This window comes from Engystomops pustulosus, chromosome 2 (assembly GCF_040894005.1).
Source record: "Engystomops pustulosus chromosome 2, aEngPut4.maternal, whole genome shotgun sequence".
Lineage (NCBI taxonomy): Eukaryota > Metazoa > Chordata > Amphibia > Anura > Leptodactylidae > Engystomops > Engystomops pustulosus.
This window is the reverse complement of record NC_092412.1, coordinates 161,155,057-161,183,019: the sequence shown is the minus strand read 5'-3', so window position 1 is coordinate 161,183,019 and position 27,963 is coordinate 161,155,057. Positions and strand designations below refer to the sequence as shown.

Sequence of the window (27,963 nt, the reverse complement as noted above, 5' to 3'; positions counted from 1 at the left end):
CCTAAACTAAATATATTTTCATAAACTGCCATTAGAGAGCATTGCCTCTATCACTTCATTGTCCCTCTACATGCCTGTAAACCTAAGCAATGAGGTCCTAAAGCTGTATGCAAATGACCTGTGAAATGTCCAATGAAGCATTAGCATATTCAAGCTGTCCACTCTATTCATGAGTGGGAGGCACAGCCACACCCCCAGTGCATGACTGACAGCCTGTATAATGGTGTGAGGCTGTATAATGATGTGCTTCCTGGTGCTGGCGCCCCCTGCAGCCTGTGTGTGCATGTGTGTGTATATAGGAGAGATACAGCAGCTCCAGGCAGCCATGTTACAGCAGAACATGTCAGATTCATGTGTAGCTCATGTCTGTGTCTCTCACCTGTGTATTAGGATGCAGCATGTCAGCAGATGCAGCACACAGCAGCCATGGCTTACTATACATTACACACAGACATGAGCAGGGGGAGGAGAGGGGAGGGGTGACAGTGGTGACATCACTGCCTCTGACCATGTGACCAGCCTCATTTACATGATAAAGAATAGATGATTTTACAATGATTAATGTATGAAATAACTAGATAAAGGCTGGGATGGGATCCTTGTGAGCTGCTCCAACAGGTAGAGGTGACAGGACAAGTGACACAGACCTGATGACAGGTGTCCTTTAAGAGCTCACTGCTCCTTCCTAATGCAATAGTACCTTCAGGCCCACTTCAGTTCCAGGCTGTGTTTTTCAGGTGACCTCCTAAGCTGTGGTGCCTTCCTAAGCTGTGGTGCCTTGAGGTCAGACAGAGATCTCACTACAGTCCGGGGCTTCTGAGGTTTAGTAGGCTGCACCAGATCTATAGGCCCCAGGCAGTCTGCAGACCTGTGTCACGCTGGGGGGCCAGAGGTCGCCTGCACACGAGGCGGGGGATTCAGGCCTTGAGTATGCCTCAAGTAGGCCGCAGCCTGTAGATGGCCCCCTGCTGCCCCTTAGCTCCGACGGGGCATTGACGAGGAGATTCACCCACAGGCCCCACTAGGATAAATTTTTGTGTCCTTGTACTCTTACCACCCCACAGTGAAAGCTGTGTGCTTTGCTAAAGTGACCAATGTCAAATGTGAAAAATATAGTTAGGTTCTATGAGTGGGTATAAAAAAAACTTTTAAAATAATGTTTACTTTAGTCATTCATTCTCTTTATTATTTCACATATTGTGCTATGCTAGTTTAGGAACCTTCATATGCAGCAAATTTGGTTTACAGATTTCAACAAGTAAAAATTAATGCAAATGTCTATGAAAAGGCCTGTTAAAACAACACAATTAATATATATTGGCTTGATTTTCAGGCGCAGACATTTCTGCAACTCAATCTGCTGTGTGTCAAGGCACCCTAGTGTCAGAGCAGAATAAGGATTTTCCAGTAGCAGACACTCCTAACTACAGCTGTTATGTTGACACTGACCTCAACTAGTTAACTTTGGGCCCAGCCCTTTCCCATCCTCCAGGAAGGAGTCACAGCTAGGTCTAGCAGACTCAGCCCTCAGCATAAGCACAGCAAGTAAAAGGAGAGAAAGATCTTCAGGGTGAGTTAGTTTGTCAAAATATATAAAAGTGTTAACTTTTAGATTTTATTATTCATTTGAAACGTCTGCTGTGTTCAGCAAAGGTTTAGTATGTATCTGAACTGTGAATCACTGTATCATGTGAATGACTTCCAGTACAAGCTTATACAGCTGCTCTTTTTATCCTGTTCTAAATACTACATTCTTTTTACTGAAATGTGTTATTAAAACAGGATACACAAAAGATCCAGGCTGCTTTTTCTGCCCTATTGAAAACCACAACAGAGACTGATTAGTGTTTTGTTCAACAAAATTCATGATAACCTTTTGGAAATCATCTGGCTACAGTAAAAGCCCTGGTGATTGTGCAAGCACTGATAAATCTAGTATATAATTGTTTTAATGGAATTCGTTCAGAGCTAGACTTTTATGAAAATTAGATAAAATAATAAAAGAAAATAACATAAAATGCACCTGATGTTTAGTGCATATTTAAGAAGCGTCAACATTTTATGACTTGTGAAGGGTGATTCAAGGAGAACATGGCAACAAAAAGTGTGCTTAAGACTACATTAAGGCTACCTTTATCAGTAAGAAAAAAACAGAAATGGATCCTACAGTGAGAAAGATTTGCAAATCTGTATTAAGGATTAAAGTGGTATTCTCATTTTGGCAAATTAATGTTTTTGTTTGCATGACAAATTATATAATTTTCTAATGTACTTTTTGTATAAATTCCTCACGGTTTTCTAGATCACTGCTTGCTGTCATTTTATAGAAAGCCTCATTGTTTACTTCCAATGGACAGAATTCTGACCAAAGTCACACAGGTGCATGGCTCGATATTTATCCCTGGTCTTGTGATATCATACAGGTGCACGGCTCGTTAGTATCACATAAATTAATCAGAGCTGTATGTTATACCAAGCCGTGCACCTGTGTGACCCTGGTCAGATTTCTGTCCACTGGAAGTAAATATAGAAGCTTTCTATAGAATGACAGAAAGTAGAGAGAGAAGTAGAACACTGCGAGGAATGGATACAGAAAGTATATTGGAAAATTGTATAACTTTTCATTATACAAACAATAACATTTATTTGCTGAAAAAGGCATATAATACCCCTTTAACTTTTTCCAAAACTTGTAGAGAATGTTCAGCAGATTACTGCTGTGCTAAACTGGTTTTACAGTCTTTTTTTGTTACAGAAGTGTAAAAAAAGTTAATTTTCAACCTCTTAACGACGTGTAATGTATCAGTACGTCACATGTCGGTCCCCCTGTATGTAGAGGGCTCATGGACAAATTGCAGCAAACACCCATCGGTAACATCCATGGCCGGTGCTGGCACTGATCACGAGTGTTAACCCTGTGAATGCTTCCGGCAAAGCTGTTGGAGGAATTTAAATCCCAACACCATCTAGATTTAATTGCCACCCCCTGCTAAGTTATCAGGGTTGGCGAATGGTTAAAATGGTCTGATTTTAACTCATTAATTACAATGTAGGGACGTAGGGAAGGTTATCATAGGTCTTTTATTCCATCTGGCATAACCCTGGGGTGCTTTTTATAATTTGTTTGTATTATTATAATATGTATATTGTTTTATTTTTTTTATGTCTTTTTGTGAACTACAGCGCAAAATTTTTCCCTTTTTTTGCATAAATGAAGTTAATCTAATCTAATATTGTGGCCACTCTCTTACTTCCCTTACATTTGTGCCACCATGCTCTCCATTCCTTTCATATTGTGGCTTCCGGTCTTCCATCCTACTTCATATTGTGACCTTCTGTCCTTCATCCTCATATTTTGGTCTCCTGTTCTCTCTTCTCCCTCATATTGCGGCCCCCTGTCCTCCCTCATATTGCGGCCCCCTGTTCTCCCTCATATTGCGGCCCCCTGTCCTCCCTCATATTGCGGCCCCCTGTCCTCCCTCATATTGCGGCCTCCTGTCCTCCCTCATATTGCGGCCTCCTGTCCTCCCTCATATTGCGGCCTCCCTTATATTGTGGCCTCGATCCTCTAAATATTGTAACACCCCATCTGCCATCCTCACTTACTATAATGTACTTACCCGAGTATAAGCCGACTCGAATATAAGCCGAGGTTCCTAATTTTACACCAAAAGACTGGGAAAACCTATTGACCTGAAATAACCCCAGGCCACCCAGCGTGCCCCACAGGATGTAGCCAGCCAGCAAGCCCGTTTCCCCTAGGATGTAGCCAGCCAGACGACCTGTTCCCCCAGGATGTAGCCAGCCAGCCAGCTGGCCTGTTCCCCCAGGATGTAGCCAGCCAGCCGGCCTGTTCCCCAGGATGTAGCCAGCCAGCCAGCCGGCCTGTTCCCCCAGGATGTAGCCAGCCAGCCGGCGTGTTCCCCCAGGATGTAGCCAGCCAGCCGGCGTGTTCCCCCAGGATGTAGCCAGCCAGCCGGCGTGTTCCCCCAGGATGTAGCCAGCCAGCCGGCGTGTTCCCCCAGGATGTAGCCAGCCAGCCGGCGTGTTCCCCCAGGATGTAGCCAGCCAGCCGGCGTGTTCCCCCAGGATGTAGCCAGCCAGCCGGCGTGTTCCCCCAGGATGTAGCCAGCCAGCCGGCGTGTTCCCCCAGGATGTAGCCAGCCAGCCGGCGTGTTCCCCCAGGATGTAGCCAGCCAGCCGGCGTGTTCCCCCAGGATGTAGCCAGCCAGCCGGCGTGTTCCCCCAGGATGTAGCCAGCCAGCCGGCGTGTTCCCCCAGGATGTAGCCAGCCAGCCGACCTGTTCCCCCAGGATGTAGCCAGCCAGCCGGCCTGTTCCCCCAGGATGTAGCCAGCCAGCCGGCCTGTTCCCCCAGGATGTAGCCAGCCAGCCGGCCTGTTCCCCCAGGATGCAGCCAGCCAGCCAGCCGGCCTGTTCCCCCAGGATGTAGCCAGCCAGCCAGGATTTAGCCAGCCAGCCGGCCTGTTCCCCCAGGATGTAGCCAGCCAGCCAGCCGGCCTGTTCCCCCAGGATGTAGCCAGCCAGCCGGCCTGTTCCCCCAGGATGTAGCCAGCCAGCCGGCCTGTTCCCCCAGGATGTAGCCAGCCAGCCAGCCGGCCTGTTCCCCCAGGATGTAGCCAGCCAGCCAGCCGGCCTGTTCCCCCAGGATGTAGCCAGCCAGCCGGCCTGTTCCCCCAGGATGTAGCCAGCCAGCCGGCCTGTTCCCCCAGGATGTAGCCAGCCAGCCAGCCAGCCGGCCTTTTCCCCCAGGATGTAGCCAGCCAGCCGGCCTGTTCCCCCAGGATGTAGCCAGCCAGCCAGTCAACCTGTTCCCCCACAGTGCATTGTCGTCAGACAATGCACTTTCGGGAACTCCGAGGGACCAGGAAAGTAAATGTGCCCCATTGTGTTAAATGTGACCAGGGGGAGGGGAGGCCTTATAGTACGTAAATTCTATACTTTCCCACAGCTTCAGCTTAATTGGTTTAGTTGAGCTAGGTTGTTTACTATAACAAAGCATGTGTCCAAGCTTCTGCAGCCTCATCGTCTACATGCATCTCCCCCCAGCTCCAAGTCTCAAACAGACAAAGCTGCATAAAAATTCTTAAACCAATAGGTTGAATAGGTACAGTTATGTAGTTATGGTCCATCTCACCAGAAGAACAAATACAATTTTGGATTGTTATTTTCAGGAGATCCCAATTGTCCAATATCTGGGGCTCTAGCACACTTGGATATCAATACTTCTGGATAGGACCATAGCAAATGGTATCAATGCAATCCAGGGATTCACCTGGATCCAATGATACCAGAACCATGACCCTACAACTTCTCCTTGAGAAGCTATGGCTTCTCCAGGGCTGTTGTTGTAGTACCAGGTAGGTGGGACCCATGACTCCTCCTGTTGGGTGGGCAAGGGTGTGTCTGCACCTGATATAATCAGGCACCTCTACAGCCACATAGTCTTTAGTCTGGGTTCCATTAGGCCCACCATATACAACTTACTGAACTGCTGTTACTTATAGTGCTACCCTGTATTGTGTAATCTGTGTAACTGTATATACTCCAACTGTATATATTGTTTTGTCTAGTGTGGCCTTAAGGAAATGAAATATAAAATCTAATCTGTGTTGCTATTTTATCTCGATCCATGAATCCCCACGTCCAACTCTTGCATATATACATTTTACCGAGTTGTTGTTTTGGGGTTTTTTTTTGTCTGTAAACTATATCATATAAATAAGTTATTCCCCTCCATCTCCCCACCCCCAGTGCCTCCACAGCACAGTAAAGCCTTAAAATGAGCCCCTCCTCTTACCTCTTCACTTTTGTTATCTGTCTCTCGGGGATTCTGAGGAACGCTCTAGGTGTGACTTCCTTCTGCTGTATGGCTACAGGGGATCCCCTCTGTGTTCTGCTGGTGGAGTCCATACAGGGACAGGAGGATCTAGTTGCCCTACCTGATTTTTTGACAAAAGTCCTCTCATGCATATTTTTAAAAACTTTATTTGTTTCAGGATTCTACTCCTAAAAGTGAGTCCAAATCCTCCAAGAATTTCGCAATTTGTAAAACAGAGTCTGAGGGGCTCCAGGCTTCATAGGTGTTAATGGAACCTGAAGCCCCTCACTCATTTGCATAAAGTATTTCATCCTGGTGGTAGATGTCTTTTAAAGCACTTAGGGCAATTATGTGCCTAGAAGATATGAAGGAGATCTTATCTATTCAAGACCAGATGTTTCAGGACCATGGAGAAAAAAAAGACGTCAGAATTTCTGGTCCCTAAGAATATTGACACCTTAATCAAAAAAGGAATGGAAAGGTCCAAGAGATCTGAGGTCTCAAAAAATTTCAAGTGCAAATACCCATTTGCAGAACAATATTCAAAGTCATGGGATACATTTTAAAAATGAGATGCAGCTGCTGAGAGAATTTCTAAAATATCTTATCTCCAGTTTGAAGATTTGGGACTGTATGGATAAAAAAAAGTGGAAGGTTTAATGAAGAAGAGGTCAGAACTTTCTACGGACATGCTTCAGCGAGTTGCCCTGCAACTTCTACGGAAAGGGCCCTTGATATCTGACTGGATCAGTTGGAATATCATCTGGTAGCTGGAACTCTGTGTGAAACTATTCTGGGTTTCCTTCCGGTAGTGAAACCGGCAAACTCTGCAATGCAGATAAAACAACAACCTGGCTAAAGTCATGCAGAGGTGATGCAGGATCCAAAAATAAGTTATACTCCTTGCCTTGTGAAGGAGACAGGCTTTTTGGTTCCGCTTTTGATGACATATTGGAAAAAACATCAGCGAAGAAGAAGGGGTTCTCACAAGAACCACAGAAGTTTTCAGGGTGATTTCAAGAAAAAAGAAGCTCCAGAGGAAACCTAAGCTACATAATAGGTTTCTGTTTAACTCCAGCAGTGTAAGGAGCAATGATGCCAGGCTTCCTGTGGGGAGGAAACTGAGATGGTTCCATCAAGCCTGGGAAAATGTATCCTCCTTACAAATGGATAAAGGACATGATCTAGTCAGGGTACAAATTAGATTTTCAAAAACTTCCTCCTGCCAGGTTCATGATGATCCAGAACCAAGCAAACCACTCAGTCCAAGGTCCATAAGTTGGTCCAAAAGGAGGCCCTGATTTCTGTTCCATCAGACCAGCAGAAGATTCGATCAACAGTGAACATCTTAGAAAAGGATCATTTCTTGGAAACCCTGAATCTCAGTGATGTATTTTCCAATGTGCCAATTCCCAGGAATTCCCAGAGGTATTTAAGAATTGCGGTTTAGAAGGTTGTTTTGAACCATTTTCAGTTCCAAGCATTACACTTTGGTCTGACCCAAGGATCTTCACCACAATTATTGCTAAAGGCTCTGCTTTCTTTCATCTGAAAGGAATCAAAATAATTCCTTACTTGGACGATTTACAAATTTCTGCTCCATCAGAGCATATGCTCATGGCTCATATTCATAAGCAGATTTCAGATTTCATTTCCGACACCTTGATAATATCTAGGGTGATTTATCAATCAAGAAAAATCAAGTCTATCTCCAAGAAGACGTTTTGGGGCATTGCCTTGGATATTGTTGCAATGAAGTCTTTCCTTTAGGAAGAATAAATTTTAATTTCAGAATCGGCTTCTGTTTTTGTTCACAGGACCTCTGTTTCTTACGAGAAGTCATGTAGCTGTTGTGTCTACTAAAATAAACAATTCTGACAGTTCAATGGGCACAACCACATAACAGGGACCTGCAGGATTTCTTTCTATCTTCCTGGGACAAGTCAAGCCAGTCTCTGGGCAAGAAGGTTTAGATTCCCTAACTAGTGAAGAACTAAAGACAGTAATGTGAAAATTTTATCTGGCAATGTACTGTGATGTAACACAACAAGCAGGGAGATACAAAAAGCAATGTATTGAAGCAGATTTAAAATGATCGATTTGGTTGGGCATAAAAGAAGTTAAGTTCCATCTTAGCCGTTCATCTAAACATTAGCAGATTTTCTAAACAGAAAGTTTTTGACCAAAGGAAAATGGGGTCTGGAGAAGGAAAGTTTCCAGACCTTAGTGGACAAAGGAGAAATGAAAGTAATTTGCTTATTTGCTTCTGGAGAAAATCAGCAAGTGGCTCTCTACTTTTCTAGAGCAGACTCCTCATGTGGAGTATATGATTTGTGTCATTAATGGCCTCAAGGCCTATTGTATGTATTTCTCCCTTTTTTCTCTTGTTTCCATTGTAGTATCCAGAATCATGGAGTCCTCCTCGCAGGTCATCCGGATTACTTCATTCTGGCCAAAAAGATCCTGGTTCCCTCTTCTAATGGAGAAAGGGGACTACATAGAGATTCCACATTGCCAAGATCTCCTGTTTCAGGGTCCAGTACATCAACTGGCGGTCCATTAGTTTTTGTCAAATAGTAAAATAGTGACTTTCAAGATTTATCACAGGGTTTAGAATATTTTCCTCAATGTGTTCTAAGAATTAATGGGACCAGGCCATTATGCCGGAGATGATTTTCGTTTTGGAATTTTTGCAGAATGGACTTAATATGGGTCTCAGGGTCTCTACTTTGAAGGTTTCATATTTCAACCCTTAGTGTATTTCTAGACTATAAATTAGCTGATTGCCCCCTTGTAAAAAAGTTTACTTCTGGAATCTGTCCGTCTTTACATGCTTCGCTTCCATCCTGGGATCTTAATGTAGTGTTAATGTGTTTAGCCAGTCCTCTGTTTGAACCTTTATCTCAAGTGTCCCTTCACCACCTTAACACTAAGTAGGTTTTCCTTTTAGCCATCTCTACAGCCCATAGAGTTGGTAAATTTAAGCTTTCTCGTCTATATCCCCATATTTTAAGGTCTTTTCTGCATAAGGTTGTCTTGAAGTTCCATAGTCAACAAGAGGTATGTCTTCCCTCCTTCTTTCCAAGCCCGAAATCAGAAAAGGGAAATTGTGTTTCTTCTTTTAATCTATTTGCTGCATATGTAGACAATTGTATGATTTCAGGGGGCAAATAAGGGCAGGGCAGCAAGTAAAGCTACCATTGCTTGCTGGATAAAAATGGCTATGACATTCCTGTACCAACAGGGCTTAAAGAGAACCCGTCATGCAAAATAACCCCCCTAAATTAAATATATTTTCATAAACTACCATTAGAGAGCATTGCCTCTATCCCTTCATTGTCCCTCTACATGCCTGTAAACCTAAGCAATGAGGTCCTAAAGCTGTATGCAAATGACCTGTGAAATGTCCAATGAAGCATTAGCATATTCAAGCTGTCCACCTTGATCATGAGTGGGAGGCACAGCCACACCCCCAATGCATGTCTGACAGCCTGTATAATGATGTGCTTGCTGGTGGCCACACCCCCTGCAGCCTGTGTGTGCATGTGTGTGTTTAGGAGAGACACAGCAGCTCCAGGCAGCCATGTTACAGCAGAACATGTCAGATTCATGTGTAGCTGATGTCTGTGTCTCTCACCTGTATATTAGGAGGATTCAGCATGTCAGCAGATACAGCAGACACACTAGCAATGCTTTACTATACATTACACACAGACATGAGCAGGGGGAGGAAAAGGGAGGGGTAACAGGGGTGACATCACTGCCTCTGACCCTGTGATCAGCCTCATTTACATGACAATGAATAATGTATGAAATGACTAGATAAATGCTGGGATGGGATCCTTGTGAGCTGCTCCAACAGGTAGTAGTGACAAGACTAGTGACACAGACCTGATGACAGGTGTCCTTTAAGGCCTACTCGACTAAGACTATGGCTGCATCGCAGGCTAAACAGGCTGCTGTGTCTCTTGCCCAAATCTCAAAGGCAGGTACTTGGTCAAGTCCCAATACATTCTTGAAGCATTATAAACTGGACATTGTATCAAACCAGGACTTGTGTTTTGGATGCAATGTCCTGTCAGCTGTTGTCCCACCCTAAAATCCTCTGGCATTCCTTCTTGTATGGCGCCTTGGAGGCGGGGGGAATTAAAACTACACTTGCTTCTTGTTCCAGGGAGGCTGTGGAGGCTGAGGAGGAAATCCATCTTTTTATTGTATAGGTCACTGTGATTATAGCAATGCATTATTTTTTTTTTTTTTTTTTTGCCTAACTTTACTAAATAAAAACTCATGTGGAGACCAATATAATTAAGGGCTTAATTCTTGCAAGAAGAGTTGTTCTTTTTTAGCTGTCATATTTTGGGACATATAACATTTTTTTGATCAGTTTTTAGTGAATGTTTTGTGAAGGGTATTGATGAAATATCGGAAATGTTGTATTTTTTCACAGCGTTCACCGTGCTGGTCCAATACTGGTCCTGGTCCTTTATTGTGCACATTTTTAAGGACATGGTGATACCAAATATGTGGGGGGTTTTTCTTGTTTTGTTTTTTTTTTATACATTGTATGTGCAATTTTTTTTAATAAAAAAATATTTGCTACATATAGATTTGGACTTAAACCAGCCATGCTTTGCTGCCTCTGGCATCAGCTCCGCTAGTGACAGGGTTGAATCGCCTGACATAATGGGAAGTCTGTTTGCAGGAACAGACGTCATCAGGGTGCAGAAAGGGGTTAATGGTAACCTCATTAAAAGTCTGAGATAGTCATGGTTAATGGGCATATTTATTGATCGAGTACCTGGTATCCAGTGGTTACTCAGTTTTCCAGGCTCCAGCTCTACAAGTAGCTGGCAACAGTTGAAGATGGGGATTGTACATGTGGTTGGCAGGATTTGAGGGCTCTTCTATATGGATGCAATTGTTGAGGGCCTGAATCTTCTATACCAGGGGTGCACAACCATGGCACACGGGTTGTTGCCTAAACTCACTGTCCGGCAGAGAACAATCAGCGATGATCAGTGATGGAAGCGCTCATTCGTGCAGAAGGCTGGGTAGCATTGAACATATGTTAAGGGGGCCCCAAAGGGGGGTCTCCAGCATCCTTAATGGGGCCCCCAATGGGTCTCCAGCATTGATAAGGTGGCCCAATGGGGGGGAGGGGGTTCCAGTTTTGTTAAGGGGCCCCATGGGGGGGGGGTTGTCTCCAGCATTATTTAGAGGGCCTCATGGGAAATGTGTCCATCATTCTATTTTTTATAAGTGCCATTGGTTCTCCAGGAGGAGATCTCGAGTCAGGGTCTGCCGATAGGCAAGGGCAAGTCCACAAGGACCACCACCATGTCCTTAAGGGGTTAATGACATCATGAATGATGTCACCAATACAGTCTTAAGCCATGGAAAGCCCTTTCTCTGTGATTCAGAACAAAACTGTGCAATAAGGTAACCCCCTAACATAACTTTCCTGCAAGCTAACATAACTTTTCTGCAAGCATTTTGGTTTTGCATTTAAAAACTGATTAGAAGAACTTTAGCATGTAGTAGAAATATAGAACAGGTTTATCTGCTTTAGTTCTATCTGCTTTAGTAGCAATAATTATTATGGTAAGCTTGTCTGTGCATGTTGATGGTTTATGTCTGTGAAGCACACATTTCTATGGGGACCTTAGATATAATGGATCTATCATTAAGTCATTATACATTGTGGCTGTAAGAAATCTATAATGGATTCCTAAAGGAACCCAACCTAGTGAAAATTGATTACTTTCCTACAAACACTGAATTGCTGCTAATGAAAAGAATTAGAAATTGTTTCTGTAAAATGTATGTTTGTCACTATTAATGTTATGCCATTTTTGCAACTGTAGTCCGAATCCAAAAATCCAAAATCTTAAAAATAAAGAACATTCTATCTTGGAGCCTCTAAATGCTATCCATCTGTCCTTATTTTTTGAATGTTCTGTTCTAAACTTTGATGAGCATAAAATAAAAAAAAAAAATAAAGCAAAAAAAACTTGCAGAAAAAAATATATCCCCAAAAAGGTTTCACCCCTTAATTACAACCTAGTTACCCTAACACAGACATATATGCTATATCAAAATTTCGAGCATAAAATGCTAAACACTATTATAATGTCTGTTTTAGGGTAACACTGCATTACAGTCAGAATGAAAAAAAATCTAAAAAAAAAATTTTCATCTTAATATCAAAATTTAAGGTCAGGCTCATGTTAGACCATTTTAGTGCCAAGTTTTCCCAGGTATATACCTCCCAAAAAAGTAACTGATCAGAGAAATTATACTACTAACATAAACTACAATCTAAAAATCACAGGAATTTCTTAAAGTGTTGAAAAGTTATTACCACGGGGAGTGACACTGGTGAAATTTTTTTAAAAAAGGGCTGAGCCTTAACGTACAAACACGCTACGTCCTTAAGTGGTTACAAATGATAGCAGCACAAATGAAAATTTTGCACAAATGTTGGACACCAGTTTTGTTTGAATCTGTTAATGTGGGGGGGATTGGGCTGTCTGACCTTTTGACCTTTACAATTTTGTTAATATCTTCAAAACAAAAGTGGCACAAACTAAAATTTGAGCAGCACAAACGTAGCACAATTGATTGCCATAAGTTTTGTTTGATTTGGGTAATGTGGAGGGGCTGGTTGATCTCTGGAGACTTTTATTAATATCTTAGAAACAATAGCGGCACAAAGAAGATTTCTGCTGCACAAACCAGCACAAACGTTTGACACCAATTTTATTATATTTGAACAAGGTGGGGGGACAACTTCACTCAGGTAATTCTGTTGTGGATTTTCAGATGTAGGTCCACAGACATTTATTACCATCCATTGTAGTTAATCCATGTGTGGGTAATCCACTGCAGTTTCTGGGGGCAAAAAAAAAATGAAAAAAAACATGGTAAGTAAACTACAGGGAAAATGACTCCAGGATAAACTTATTCAGGAATAGACTCTAGGACTAAGCGATCTAAATCAGGATCTAAACTTCACTTGAATACAAAATTAGATCTCCCTAAAGGGCAAGTGTGCCTTAAGGATATGAGTGTGACTTCCCCTAAAACTGTGATTACTGGAATGACACGTATGTCAGATGAGGGGACTTAGTGAACACTAAGTACTGTATATACTATACTGTTAAAGGGAACCTGTCACCAGGGACCTCATTTTCACTAAAGACAGATTGTAAAAGCCCATGACACCTGCAGTGCAAAAATGCCTCTATGCCTTTTCTAATCATTTCATTACAATATAATTGCGTGTTATAACTTACTCTTGCATCCTGACAAAATCCTGGGGTAGTCACGGGCTGGGCCTAGATTTTGATGCATTTCAAAAAATATGTGACTTGTCTGAGCTGCAGGCTGCCTCCACCTTTCTGCCCCTGTACAGCTCCTCCCTCCCCCACTGATGTCAGATCACCAGGCTGTGACCTCTGAGTAGGAGCAGGAAGGAGGAACTGTACAGGAGCACAAAGGTGGGGGCCAAGCTCTGAGGAGTGAGTAACACAAACAAGGCACATGTTTTTTTTTTAAATGCATCCAAAGCACAGCCCCTGTGACTACCCCTGGATTTCATCAGGGTGCAAGGTAAGTTATAACACAAAATTATATTGTAATACAGATGCTTATAAAAGGCAGAGAGGCATATTTGCACTCCAGGTGTAATGGGCTTCTGCAGCCTGTCTTTAGTGAAAATGAGGTCCCTGGTGACAGGTTCCCTTCAACACAGCCTCCTAAATACAGTTGATTTCGGACTATTGAGTAATAAAATTTAAATGAAATTATTAAGGAGATGCCCTGCAGCACTTCCAAAAATAATGAAATGCTCTGCAATCCCACGGTGTAAAAAAAATAAATAAACTAATGTACTTGACTTCTGATGCTCACTGCGGCTCCTCTGCTTTCTTACATTCTCTTGTCACAGAGTGAACAGAGAAATGTTCATATGCTCTGCCCCCTGATGCACATTATGATGTGTTGCTGCTGACATCAAAGTGTGCACCAGCCGGGAGAGGGCATGGACATGTCTGAGCCTGCTCTGCGACAAGTGAAGATAAGAAGGAAGATGAGCTGTGGGGAGCATTGGAAGGTGAGTATTTAAGTTTATTTTTTTTATACATTTTTTTTTGTGCTGTAAAACTCGTCTTATACACGAGTATATATGGTACCTTGTTGTACCCACCTATGAATTGATTTTTAAAGCGTCCACTCAGATCGTGATAACGCCTCTACAAGCTTTTCGAATGCATGCAGAGGCTGATTTACACTAAAAAAAAACACCAAGCGTAAAGATGCTTGATGATTTTCTTGTTTAAGCGCTGGCTCTCGGCAGTAGTGATGTGTAGCTGCCGCCTGCTAGTTTGTAAGGAATAGAGCGGACAGCAGAGCGCACAGACACAGAGTAGTCATGTGCACGCTCACCCACTGCACTGCAGAGAAGTCTCTGCTTCTGCTGGCAGAAGGCAGGCTCAAGCAATGCCCCCTGAGCACTTCCTGCTGCCGTCACTGTCTTCTCTCAGCTGCTTTGTGTCATATCACATATAGGGAGGAGCAGGGGAATCACATTACACTAAAGAGGGGCCAGACAAGGCACAGGCAGGAGTACAGGACATGTGACCATTACTTGGGTCTCTGCTCCTCCTCCCCTCCTGACCTGTCTCTCTAGTTCTAATAGATACAACTGCACATGCACCCTAGCAGACATAGCAGAGTATGAGAGAAAGAAGGAGAGTTGTCATCTGTTGTCATCTGTGCTAGTGGTCCTGTGCCTGCTGTGGTGGTCCTGTGCCTGCTTTGATGTTTTCACAGGTTGTGTGACTGACCTATTCCTAGGGAGTTCAATTGATTAATAGCGGTTACCTGAGCCTGACATAAGATGTATTTAATAAGGTACAGAATAGTTAAGATGTTTGAGATTCTATGCATGGGTGGACTGCAAGGTGGACAATGGTCACAAGAGCTTACAGGTGGACAATGGTCACAAGAGCTTACAATCTATGAGGAGGAAGAGGACACAGTAGGTGGCAGTGCTTGCACAATGATCACAACAGCTTACAATCTATGAGGAGGAGAGGACACAGGAAGTGACAGTGCTTGTACAATGTCAGTAGCAGAGGTACCGCACTCTCCTTGTGTGGTGCTCAAAAAATGGATTCTCAGTCCACTTTTATCAATAGTAGATGAATTTTTGGCACACACAATAGTTTCTTTGCTTGTGTCAATTTTTATTTTTTCAGAAAAAGTTCAAAACATTTGGCCTTCACCATGTAGCCATGTAGTAGCTTTGTTATTTTAACATCATAAATGAATTTGATCAAATATACGACGTTTCAGTCATCTCGACCTTTGTCAAGTATGATCTAATCTGTAAAGAATAAACAATAAATCATCATAAGGGAGGGCCTTTACAACATAATATATACAAAATTGTACAAAGATATATCAGTCTTCAAATTACAGTAGGCTAAATGGTAGTATACACAGGAAAAAATAGGCGTAATAGGAAAAGTACACAATGGTAAGTATAAAATCTGTTTTAAACAATCTGTCAAAAATGAGTATAGTGAGACTAAAAGGAGTTGGCAGATAATAAAAAGATACAAGGAAGAAATATTGCAATTCATGATAATGAACTCTAAATAGTGACAAATATGATAGTTTGTAAGCAAGCTCTAGTGTCAGAGTGGAGGAGAATCACAGGCAACAGGAGAAGACCGTCTCATGAATATAGAAAGTGTTAAGGTAAAAGTGGATATAAGCAGTAGTAAGCGACTTACTGTATCATAGAGGCCTATGAGGCTTCGGTGAGGCAGGAGACTGTGTGTGCGCTCGCTATTTATATACTGATTCGGCGTCTTGTGGAGTCAGCTGCGCATGAGCGGAAGGAGCTGTGAGTTGTCATGGAGAGGGAAAACGCTATGTGAAGCGTCGGCTGTGAGCGCTACTGCGCATATCAGGATTCTTAGATTCTAAGTGTGAAGATCGTGCTGGATTGAAAATGCTGTAATGTGAAGGTAAATGATCGTACTGGTATAAGGGCCATGTCAAGAATATTGTAACTAAAAAAATGCAAAAATGTGCATATAGAAAAGCTTAGGGATCTACTGCAGAACTTAGATACAAATGTCCAGAACTAAATGAGCAAGAAGTGTGATGTCGGGAAACGCAGTGATATTCTTTGAGCCTTCTGTTCATTTGTCACTTAAAAGGTTGTAATAGGTGCCCACGGGGCATATATTGTCTGTTAATTTTCTTATGGTTATAAAACTAATAAAAAATGTTTTAAAAAAAAAAGAAAAGCTTAGGAAAAATAATACATCTATGTATAAGGTAACTTTTGTATATAGTACAATAATGTTAAGCATGGCACATAGACAATATTAACCCCTTAAGGACCAGGCCCTTATTCGTTTTTGCGTCTTTATTTTTCACACCCCACCTTCAAAAATCTATAACTTTTTTATTTTTCCATGTAGAGAGCTGTGTGATGGCTTGTTTTCTGCGTAACAAATTGCACTTCATAGTGATGGCATTTAATTGTCTATGCCATATACTGGGAAGCGGGAAAAAAATTCTGAATGCAGTGAAAATGGTGAAAAAACGCATTTGTGCCGTTTTCTTGTGGGCGTGGATTTTACGTCTTTCACTGTGCGCTCCAAATGACATGTCTAATTTATTCATTGGGTCAATACGATCACATGGATACCAAATTTGTATAGGTTTTATAATGTTTTCATACATTTACAAAAATTAAAACCTCCTGTACAAAAAAAATTCTTCATTTTGCCGTCTTCTTGCGCTAATAACTTTTTCATACTTTGGTGTACAGAGCTGTGGGTGGTGTCATTTTTTGCGACTTTTGATGACGTTTTCAATGCTTTTATTTTTAAAATTGTACGACCTTTTGATCACTTTTTATTGAATTGTTTATATTTTTCAAAATGGCAAAAAAATGCCATTTGCGACTTTGAGCAATATTGTCCGTTACGGGGTTAAACGCAGTAAAAAAAACATTCTTATATTTTGATAGATCGGGCATTTTCGGACGCGGCGATACCTAATGTGTTTATGATTTTTACTGTTTATTTATATTTATATCAGTTCTAGGGAAAGGGGGGTGATTTGAATTTTTAGGTTTTTTTAATATAATTTTTTATTTTTTTTTATTAAAATTTTTTGCTATTTTTCAGACTCCCTAGGGTACTTTAACCCTAGGTTGTCTGATTGATCCTACCATATACTTCCATACTACAGTATGGCAGTATATGGGGATTTTGCACACCATCTATTTCAATGTGCAGATCGCACATTGTAATAGATGGCCTAAAACATGATAGCCTCGGATCATTGTGTGATCCGAGGCTGTCATGGCAACGGATCGCCGCTCCCCGATGACGTCATGGGGATCGGCGATCGGAGCCAAGATGGCGGCGCCCGCGCGCTCGTTAATGCTGCCGGCAGCTTTGCCGGCGGCGATGAAAGGGTTAACACCCCCGATCGGTACAAGCACCGATCGCGGGTGTTAGCAACGGGTGCTTGCTTCATTGTGAAGCAAGCACCCGGCGTGTATGAAGAGGGCTCAGCCCGTGAACCCTCTTCATACTACCCCATGCGCAATAAAACGTACAGGTACGTCTTATTGCGCTATGGGGTTAATGGACAATGTTAGTAAACAATGCATGGTAAGTAAACACACGAACAAATTAGTATATGTAGCTTGAAAATAATTATTTTACCATCCATATTGGAGTTGTAGGGACATACCCTATTTCGGTATTTCTATTTTTTCTGAAGAAAAAGAAAACAATATTAAGGCATGTATCTTAGACAAATACAAATCCTTAAAGTATATAAGTCCTTAGAATATGTAATTTTATGTAAAAGTCCGATCGTAAGCTCGATTTAAGCCTAATGGCTCAATAGTTTGCAACATGTGAATCTAGTACGCTTCCCTATTGCGCAGAAGTTTTGTTCTGTTGCCCCCTCTTCTTGGTGTCTCGACTGTCTCGATTATTTGAAATCTTAAAGGGGTATTCCGGGAATATGAACGTCTGACACAAAAACCCTTGATGATATAAATAAATGGATACAACAATACTCAATGTCATTAGTCACAAAACGGAGCTTAAATAGTTTGATTTTATGATTTACAAAATTTATGGCCTCTCTAAAGTAGGTGGAGTCATCACTAAGATGGCCGCCACTGGAAACTACAAGTTCCATGATCCTTTAGTTCTCAGTAACTCCTCCTACCTTTTAGGCTCTGCTCCCAGTGATGATGTAACAGGTATTCTTGCTTTGTTACCATAGTAATGAAGTGTAACTGCCATCACCACAACACTGACCATACTGGATGCACTGCAACCAACCGAGTACAGCCAAACGTAGTGGTGATCACATGACCCTGCCCAGGTAGGTACAGGACATGTGATGTGGACATGTGACCAGCGGCCATCTTCTTTTCTGCGACGGACCGCGCGGAGGAAATTAACGGACTGATTAAAGGGCTGGTAGCATTTTAATTCTTCATTACAGTCTATGTCACCAGCATTTTCTGCTAAGGGGAGCAAAATTTTAAATAACAACTAATTACACATTAGCTTATATTTTGAGTGCCCACTTTTATATGAATTATGCTGATTCCTGGAATACCCCTTTAACTGTGAGGAATGATGTTGGTGAGAATTGAAGTGTGTTGGAACCGGGAGTAGATTTTGATTCGTTCTTATAGTAGATTTATGTTTACTCACTCTATCCTTAATAGGGGTGGTAGTCTCTCCTACATAGAGTAGGCCGCATGGACATTTTAGTAAGCAAATCACGTAGCAAGAATTGCATGTGAAGTAATCAGAAATAGCATATTGTTGTCCTGTCCTGGGATGACAAAAAAATTCTCCACGGATTACTGAGGAACATTGACTGCAATTCAAACATGGAAATGTCCCCTTCTTTGGGGAAGAAATGTTTGTCTAGGTTTCTTCAGAAAACTGCCTATATCGGCTTTCACCAATTTGTCTTGTAGATTTTTGGTTCTTTTATGACATATCATAGGTGGTTTTTGGAATTCTGGTATTTTGGGGTAGGCTTGCTTCAGTAGGGGCCAGTGTTTCTTGTTGACTCTCGATATCAAGGGAGAGGTTTGATGGAAATGATGTATAAATGGTATGCGTTTTATTGCTTCCATTTTCTTGGGGGAAGTAGAAGTTGTTTGTGTCATGAGTTTATCCTGGGATTCTTGTAATGTTTGGATGGATATCCTTGTTTTTGAAATTTATCAGTCATCTCAGATAGTCTTAGAATTTTTTTCTCTGGATTACTTACAATCCTGTTAATGCAACTGTATTGTGAGAACGGAAGAGATTTTTTTGTTTGAGTCGGATGAGAGCTGTTATAATGCAATAGTGTATTGCGGTCTGTAGGTTTATCATATAGATCTACTGAGATATATCCTTGTGAATCCTGTAATATTAGGGTATTCAAAATATTCATTTTAACAGCGTCGAAATGCAACATAAATTGAAGTTCCAGTGTGATTGAGTTCAAATATTGGTGGAACGACTGGAGGGAGTCCAATGTGCCCTCCCACACGCAGAACACGTCATATATATAACAATGCCAATATCTGGAATTTTGTTGGAAAAGAGTGTTCTGGTAGATGTAGTCTTCTTCGAAAAAAGCCATATAAGTGTTCGCGTAAGGGGGGGCTAAATTGGACCCCATCTCCGTGCCTTGGATCTGTAAAAACAATTGATCGCCAAAAAGAAAAAAATTATTGTAGTTCTCTCTAGTAACAGGATTGTATGCCAGAATTCCAAGACAAGTTCTTTTTCATGTCCAGTGAACTGATTAAGTTCCAATAGTCGTCTGACAGATTCGATCCCTTTATTATGTAAAATGGAAGTATAAAGACTGCACACATCCCATGTGACCAGGATAGATGGTTGGGGTAACGGTGACAATGTTTTAATGGTATCAATAAAATGAGTTGTATCCAACAGAAAGGAAGGTGTTTTTTTCACCATAGGGGTAAGAATTTTCTCTAAAAAAAATTGAAAGAGGGGCTAATATTGAGTCAGTTGAGGCCACAATGGGTCTCCCTGGGGGTTTATCCAACTTCTTATGAATTTTAGGGAGAACGTAAAAAAACGGAGTAATGGGGTAGTGGTTCACCAAAAATTGTGCAGTCTTATTATCAATAGTATTAAGAGAAAGATATTTGGAAATCAACTTCTGGATAATGGACGTTATATGTGGAGTAGGATCCTTACTAAGTTTTTTGTATGTGGAGGTATCATTCAATTGCGATTTAATTTCATTAATATAATCGCTTTTGTCTATCACCACAATAGCCCCCCCTTTATCCGCTGGTTAATAAAAATTGACACAAGCAAAGAAACTATTGTGTGTGCCAAAAATTAATCTACTATTGATACAAGTGCTTGTACAATGGTCACAAGAGTTTACAATCTATGAGGAGGAGGACGACACAGGAAGTGACAGTGCTTGTACAATAGTCACAAGAGCTTACAATCTATGAGGAAGAGGAGACACAGCAGTGCCCTTATAGTGGTCCAGGTATTTCATGTAAGGGATAAAATAAATACCCCAGAGACCCAAAGGCTGTGTTCACATTGTATTCAAACTCATTCTATTGAACAAAATCCTCCCCGAACCAAAACGCTTGTGCTCAGTAAGTAGCAACTTTATCGCAGCCGAACGCAAGTGCATTGGTCAGAAGGTTTATCTCCCGATACACTTTAGTAAAAAATAAACAAAAAAAAGTGTTATGCCCTCATCCTCCCAAAAATAATTGAAATAAATTTAGAGTGTGTGTGTGTTATGAGGAAGAATGGGTGACACAGGAAGTGACAGTGTTTGTACATTACTATGTATGCCAGTCACCAACTGCTATCAATATTTACAAAATCAATGTGACATGGGCTTGCTGACCTGTATAATGACATTAAGTCTGATGCAGGGGTTATGAATAATGCATGTTACAAGAAGTATATAGTTGGGTATCATCGATGAAATTCAAAAAATGGACCGTGTACAACCACCAGTTACATATCAAATTCTGTCACAAGCAGTATCTGTCAACACATCAAAACTAGAATCAATATATACAAAAAGAGCAAGAGATGTGTCCTCTGACAATGTACAAAATCATTTTATTGAAGTAACAAAAAGGCAAACATGAAAATTCATTTGTATCCAGACACAGACAAGAAAGACAGATTAAAAACAATTAAAATTGTACCAAGTACATTAGTAAATTCATTGGCCAGAATTCCCTGTGAGGATAACTGGCAAAACACCTCCTGCACTATAACACTACTCCAAAAGCACCCATAATCCCTAGTAATGAGAGTGAATGCTGAGTAGAAACCTGAACAATACACAGAACCTGATGTAGAAAAAATAAAAGGTCAACAGAGGTAAGTCCTAAGTGTGAACTGGTCTCAATACTTCACATGTCCAAGTGTACGTCAGGGAAGTCTCAGTCGGCATCCCATGTCAGATAGCCTTAGGGTGCAATGATCGGTGTGAAGGAGGTGGAGGGCTCCCCACGCGTTCTGTCCCCTAAATGTGGGACTTCCTCAGGGGTAGAAGGCTGACATGGGATGCCGACTGAGACTTCCCTGACGTACACCTGGACATGTAAAGTATTGAGACCAGTTCACACTGGTAGGAAAAAGTTATAAGCGTCATATTTTTTTTGCACAGAATTTTTTTAAATGCAGTAAAACACAATAAAACCTATATAAATTTGGTATTTTTGTGATCTCAAGAAAGGACACGTATCATTTGGGGAATGTGAAGCCATAAAAACCAAGTTCACAAGAAAATGGCTCAAATGTGTTTCACTAATTTCACTGTATTTTTTTTTTCCTGCTTCCCCAGTAGACACAATGCAATATTAAATACCATCAGTATAACGTGCATTCGTTATGCAAAAAACAAGCCCAAACACAGAAAAATAAAAGAATAGGTTTTTGAAGGTGGGGAGTGAAAAATGGAAACACAAAAATGAAAAAGGGCCTGTTCATTAAGTGGTTAAAGCCTTTAAAGGCCTGGTTAGAAAGGGTGTTAAAATACTGCTATTCTGCTCATGTTTGGATATATTCACATAGGACTACACAGTGACATAACATTTAGAAAATGGTTTGTGGTGTTCTCTAATTTTATAACTGTAGTATGGCAGGATCGATAAGACCATCTAGGTTTAAAGAACCCTAGGAGTTCTAAAAAATATTTTAAAAGTTCTAATGACCCCCCTTTCCATAGAACTGCTCTGAATTAACAATAAAAATAAACATAGCAAAAATCCCAATCTATCAATATATAAATCCGGTTATTACCGACAGTGAACCCCGTAACAGAAAATAGCAACCAAATGACCGAAACACCACTTTTTTGTCATTTTGCAACACATTAAAATGTTATCAAGTGATCAATAGGTCCTTCAATTCCAAAAATGGTAGCAATGACAATGTCTTCATGTCCCACATTCTTACACAACTTCCTTGCTACAAAAAATGAAAAAGTTATAAGCAACGGAATATGACAAAATTAAGATTTTTTTTTAATGCAAAAGGTTTTACTGTTTTAAAACCTATATAAACTTGGTATCTCCGTAATTTCACTTACCCAAAGAATAAAGTGGAAGTGTCATTTGCAGAACTCAGCGAAAGCTTTAAAAAGAGAACCCACAAAAAATTGTGTAAAAGAGTTAAATGCCACCACTGGGAAGTTCTGCAGAAAAAAAGCTCTTAAAAAAACTCTGTACATTGAAAAATAAAAAAGTTATGGATTTTAAAGAAGGGGAGCAAAAAAACAAAACACAACAATGAAAGGGTATTCGTGGGAAAAGAAAGTGTAATCATTATTTCCATGTAACATCTTCACAAATGATTTTTGGTATTCATAACATTACCTATATTTTATAAGTATCCTAGTATCTCAAGTTTGCAGTTCTCATAGTGTTTTTGTGTGGAGCCACTATTTTGAGTCATTAATGTGGTTGGAAGGCTCATGGCCTGTTCCCTAGACCAAGCTTTTGACACCAGACACCACATTTTGCTCTCATAGTTTTTAGATTTCATTAAACCTGTCCAGATTCAAGAACCATAATGTGAGCAAACCTACATCATCAAAGAGCTCATGTGATTTGCCAAAAAGCTACATTTTTGTCCTCATCTGTCCAAAGCATATGTTCACAGATGCTTTATGCCTTGTTACATAGTTAACATGACTTTAAAAAAAATACATATATCCCGCAAGTTCAACCAATATAGGAAAGGGATGAGGAAGTAATGTAAGGCAACACAATTCTTTATAATAATATAGATGGTTAATCAATGTTTCATCAATGTTAAAAGATATCTAGACCCTTCTTGAAACTCTCTGTTTGCCTTGCCGTGACCAGCTCCTGAGGCAGACTATTCCACCGATTCACAGTTCTTAAGCAATTGTGGCCTATTGTGATTAGAGACAAAGCCCCTTTTCTTTTTGCTGAAATTTAATCTGAAACACGTTTCCTCCTAATTTTTTGTACGGATCATTTGTATAGTTATACAATTAATAATGTTTCCTTTAGTCCTCTATTTGGACTCGAGGCTAAATAAATTGAATTCTTTAATCTTTCCTCATTTTCTGAGACGCTTTATACCCCTTATCAATTTTTTGGCTCTTCGTTGTACCTTCTCCATCTCCAGGACATCCATTTTATGGACTAGTGGCAAAAACTGAATGGCATATTCCAAATAAATGCTTTGTACAGTGGTAATATTACATCTCTGTGCCGAGAGTCCATACCTCTTTTAAAGTACATGCTTTACTGATGGTAGTCTGTCCTTTTACTCGGCAATGGCTGGATTTACATAAATATGCTAATAAGCCTAAGGTGCTCCAGTCAACGTCATTGGAGCTCCTCTTGGTTACGCAGTCCTATAATTTATTCATGCCCCCAGCCACTCAATATCCCCCCTCGTCCTATAAGTGAGGACAGTGTACCAACAGTTTTTGAAAAAGATTCCTGGTGAACCAATAGACCTTATTTTAGTCAGTAGGCATATTTAAGGAACATATCGAATGCATTTGCAAAGTCCAGAAATACAATATCCACAGCAGCTCCTCTGTCCAGGCATCTGTTCTCCTCTTCATAAAATCTGATCAGGTTAGTCTGGTAACTTCTATCCTTATTAAACCCTTGCTGTCTAACACTTTTACTGTTTGATGTCACATACTCTTTTTTTGTACTCTTCTAGTATATTTTCCAATAATCTGGCACTTCTATACTTGTTACCTGTAGGAATAGATTTAGAATTATTATGACAAAGTATACATTTAATGGTCCATTTAACATTAGTATAAATATATGACCATATCTGACATTGGGACATTGGCCTTATTAAAAAAAGTACACCATACGGGATGCGCCAGGACTCCTAGCTCTACCCATCACAGTAAACGGCTCTCCGGTTATCAATCTGTGCCTTATTTATTCTCACTCCTAGACTGCACCCAGTATACATTACAAATTGGACCGGACGAAGAGGACAGTTCATCCTCCAAACGAGTAGTTCTCACAATAAATGCTTCATTTATTTCTTCTCCAGTCTTTAACCCCTTAACGCTGAAGCCACTTTTCACCTTCCTGACACGGCCCATTTTTTAAAATCTGACATGTGTCTATTTAAGTGGTTATAACTTTGGAACGCTTTAACATATCCAGTTGATTTTGAGATTGTTTTTTCGTGACACATTGTACTTCATGTTGGTCGAGAAATTTAATCAATATGTTTAGTATTTATTTATGAAATAAATGGAAATTTGCCAAAAATTTTGAAAAAAACAATGTTTTCAAAATTCAAAATTTTCTACTTTTTGGAAAGTTAGTCATATCACTAAAATAACTTGATAACTAACATTTTCCATATGTCTGCTTTAACTTGGCATCATTTTTCAAACATCTTTTCCTTTTTTTAGGATGCTAGGAGGCTTATAACTTTAGGTGCAATTTTTCAGATTTTCACGAAAATCATCAAAACCTACTTTTGGAGGGTCAGTTTAGTTAGAAGTGACTTTATAAGGCCTACATGATAGAAAACCCCCACAAATGACACCATTTTAGAAACTACACCCCTCAAAATATTCATAACAACCTTTGGGAATTTTGTTAACCCTTTGAGCGTTTCATGAGGGTGAAAGATAAATGAAAGTGAAATTACAGAAATGTAATTTTATCTTACAATAGATTCATTGAACACTAAAATTTGCACCTTCACAATGGGTTAAAAAGGAAAATGCATTTTACCATGTTTAGGGCAATTCCTCCTGAGCATGCCAATGCCCATTTTGTCACTGTACCCTGCTGTACGGGCACAGGGGGGCACTTGGAATGGAAAGAGCGTTGTTTCGTTTTTGCAGGGCAAATATGGCTGAAAAAGTTTTCATGTGTCAGGATGAATTTGGAGAGCTATAGTGGTACCAAAACAGAGGAAAGCCCCAACATGAGACACCATTTTGGAAAGTACACCCCTTGGAGAGTTTAGCAACGTGTAATTTGTGTATTTGCCCAAACAGGTGTTTGATTCAATTAGGCCCCAAAAGGGAAAAAAGGTGAAAATATTCTCAAAAAAGTCACTTTTACCCCAAATTTTTGTAAGCCACAAGGGATAAAAGATGAAACAACTCCCATAAATGTGTAAAACTATTTCTCCTAAGCACAGAACTGCACCACTTTTGCTTATAAAGTGTTGTATGGGTACACAGTAGGGCTCAGAAGGGAAGGAGGGGCTTTGGCCTTTTAGAAGCCAGATTTGACAATCATCCATACATGTGTCAGGATGCATTTGGAGAGCCCTAGTGGTACCAAAAATGAGGGGAACCCCAACAAATGTCACCATTTTGGAAAGTGCACCCTTTGGAGAATTTAGCAAGGTGTAAGATGTGTATTTTCCCCCACAGGTGTTTGCTTCAATTAGGTCCCTAAAAGGAAAAAGATGAACATTTTCCCAAAAAAGTCACTTTTACGGCTAATTTTTGTATCCCATAAGGCATTAAAGATAAAATAACCCCAAAAAATGTGTACTAGCATTTCTCCCGAGTATAAAATTGCCCCACACATGCAAATAAAATGTTGTATGGGTACGCAGTGAAGCTCAGAAGGGAAAGAGGGGCGTTGGCCTTTTAGAAGCCAAATTTGACAAACATCCTTTACATGTGTCAAGATGCATTTAGAGAGCCGTAGTGGTACCAAAACAGAGGGGAACCCCAACAAGTGTCACCATTTTGGAAAGCACACCCCTTAGAGAATTTAGTAGGGTGTAATATGAGTATTTGTCCATATAGGTGTTTGATTTAATTAGGGCTTAAATAGAACAAAGGTGAACATTTTCTTATGAAGGTCATTGTACCCCTAATTTTTTATAGCCACAAGGGATAAAAAAAATGTAATAACCCCTTAAAATGTGTAAACCTATTTCTCTCGAGTGTAGAAGTACCCCACATGTGTATATAAAATGTTGTATGGGCGCACAGTAAAAGGGAAGGGGAATGTTTGCCTTTTAGAAGCCAAATTTGACAGAAATGTTTGACATGCATTTGGAGAACCCTAGTGGTATAAAACAGATAAGAATCCGAAAAGTGACCCTAATTTTTGAACACACACCCCTTAGAGAATTTTGCAATGTGTAATATATGTATTTGACCCTACAGGTGAATGATCCAATTAGGCCCGAATCATTAAAAAGGTGAAAATTTTCCTATAAATGTCACTTTACTCCTAATTTTTGTAAGCCACAAGGGATAATATATTAAATAACCCCGAAAAAGGTGTAAAACTATTTCTCCTGAGTGTAGAAGTACCCCACATGTGCATATAAAATGCTTTATGGGCGCACAGTAGAGGAAAAGAGGGATGTTTGTCTTTTAGAGGCCAAATTTGCAAGAAATCCTTCACATGTGTCAGGATACATTTGGAGAGCCGTAGTGGTACCAAAACAGAGGAAAACCCGAAAAGTGACCCTATTGTTGAATGTACACCCCTTGGGGAATTTAGCAAGGTGTAATATGTGGTGTAGTGTAATACACGTCGTGAAATGAGCATTTGAACATACAGGTGGTTTCCAAATACGATGTGCGATGGAGTCCAAGATGGAAATTGCAATTATTTCTGGAACGTTCAGTGCCCGTTATGTGGCGCCCCTTATGAAATAATGGAGGGGTATAGGGAGCAACGTGACCTACCAGTTGTTAAATTATTCATTTTACTGAATTCACAATAGGTTGGGCGTGAATTGTGAATGTGTTGCGTATAAGGAGGTAGAATAGACCAGGGGACCATCTAAACTTTTGTCACACTTGGAGTTGTCGCAGGTCTCTTAGTAGTTTGTAGTGTCCATCCTTAGTATATAGTGTCCATCCTTAGTATATAGTGTCCATCCTTAGTATATAGTGTCCATCCTAACTCCTCTTTTGGAACAAACTCTTTTCTGAGTCCTTCCTTTAGAAGCAGCAGAATTTACCGTGAAAATGCTGCCCTGACAAAATACAGGAACATCTAAACCAGAGGTACAGGGGCCCCGTCCTTCTTGTACCAATATTAGTTTCCTAATATCTTCCTCTTGAAAACGGAGAAATGATACGGCAGGGCGTGCACATTGGAACAGCACATGAGAGTTGTACAGCGTAATCTGTACAATGTGCACGGCCAGCGCTTTTGTACCATATCTTCGTTTTTCGTAGGGAAATTATCGCCAAGTGTTGCTCTTATTCACCCTAGCAATGCCCATTGTGACGAATACTGCTGCTTTTAGCTGGACCAAATCGACCAGCCAATAGCGGCAAACATGGACAGAGGGGGGCAACAAAACCCCTCTGAACCACAAGGTAAAATCGGTGGCTGTCAGGAACAGCCACCACCCTGCCCCGATCACCGTGTCTACAGACATGGTGATCGGTATTACTGACGTCATAAGTAAATTCGCTGCTATTGGCTTGTCTGAATTGATGAGCCAATAGCAGCGATAATAAACTGGGGGTGTGTGGGGGGGACGTAACCCTTCTGGTCCATGGGGCAGGATGGATGGC

General features: G+C 40.7%; 1 protein-coding gene across 2 annotated transcripts in view; it reads left to right on the top strand.

Annotated features, from left to right (window-relative positions):
- The first annotated feature begins 1,447 nt into the window (after positions 1–1,447).
- Positions 1,448–27,963, top strand: part of BAK1 (BCL2 antagonist/killer 1) — a 54,061-nt gene continuing 27,545 nt past the window's right edge. Inside the window, exon 1 of one of the 2 annotated variants that reach the window (XM_072137164.1) lies at positions 1,448–1,570. The gene's annotated coding sequence lies outside the window, so the exon portion shown is untranslated. The remainder of the gene's footprint in view (positions 1,571–27,963) is intronic. The other variant, XM_072137165.1, reaches the window with a different exon arrangement.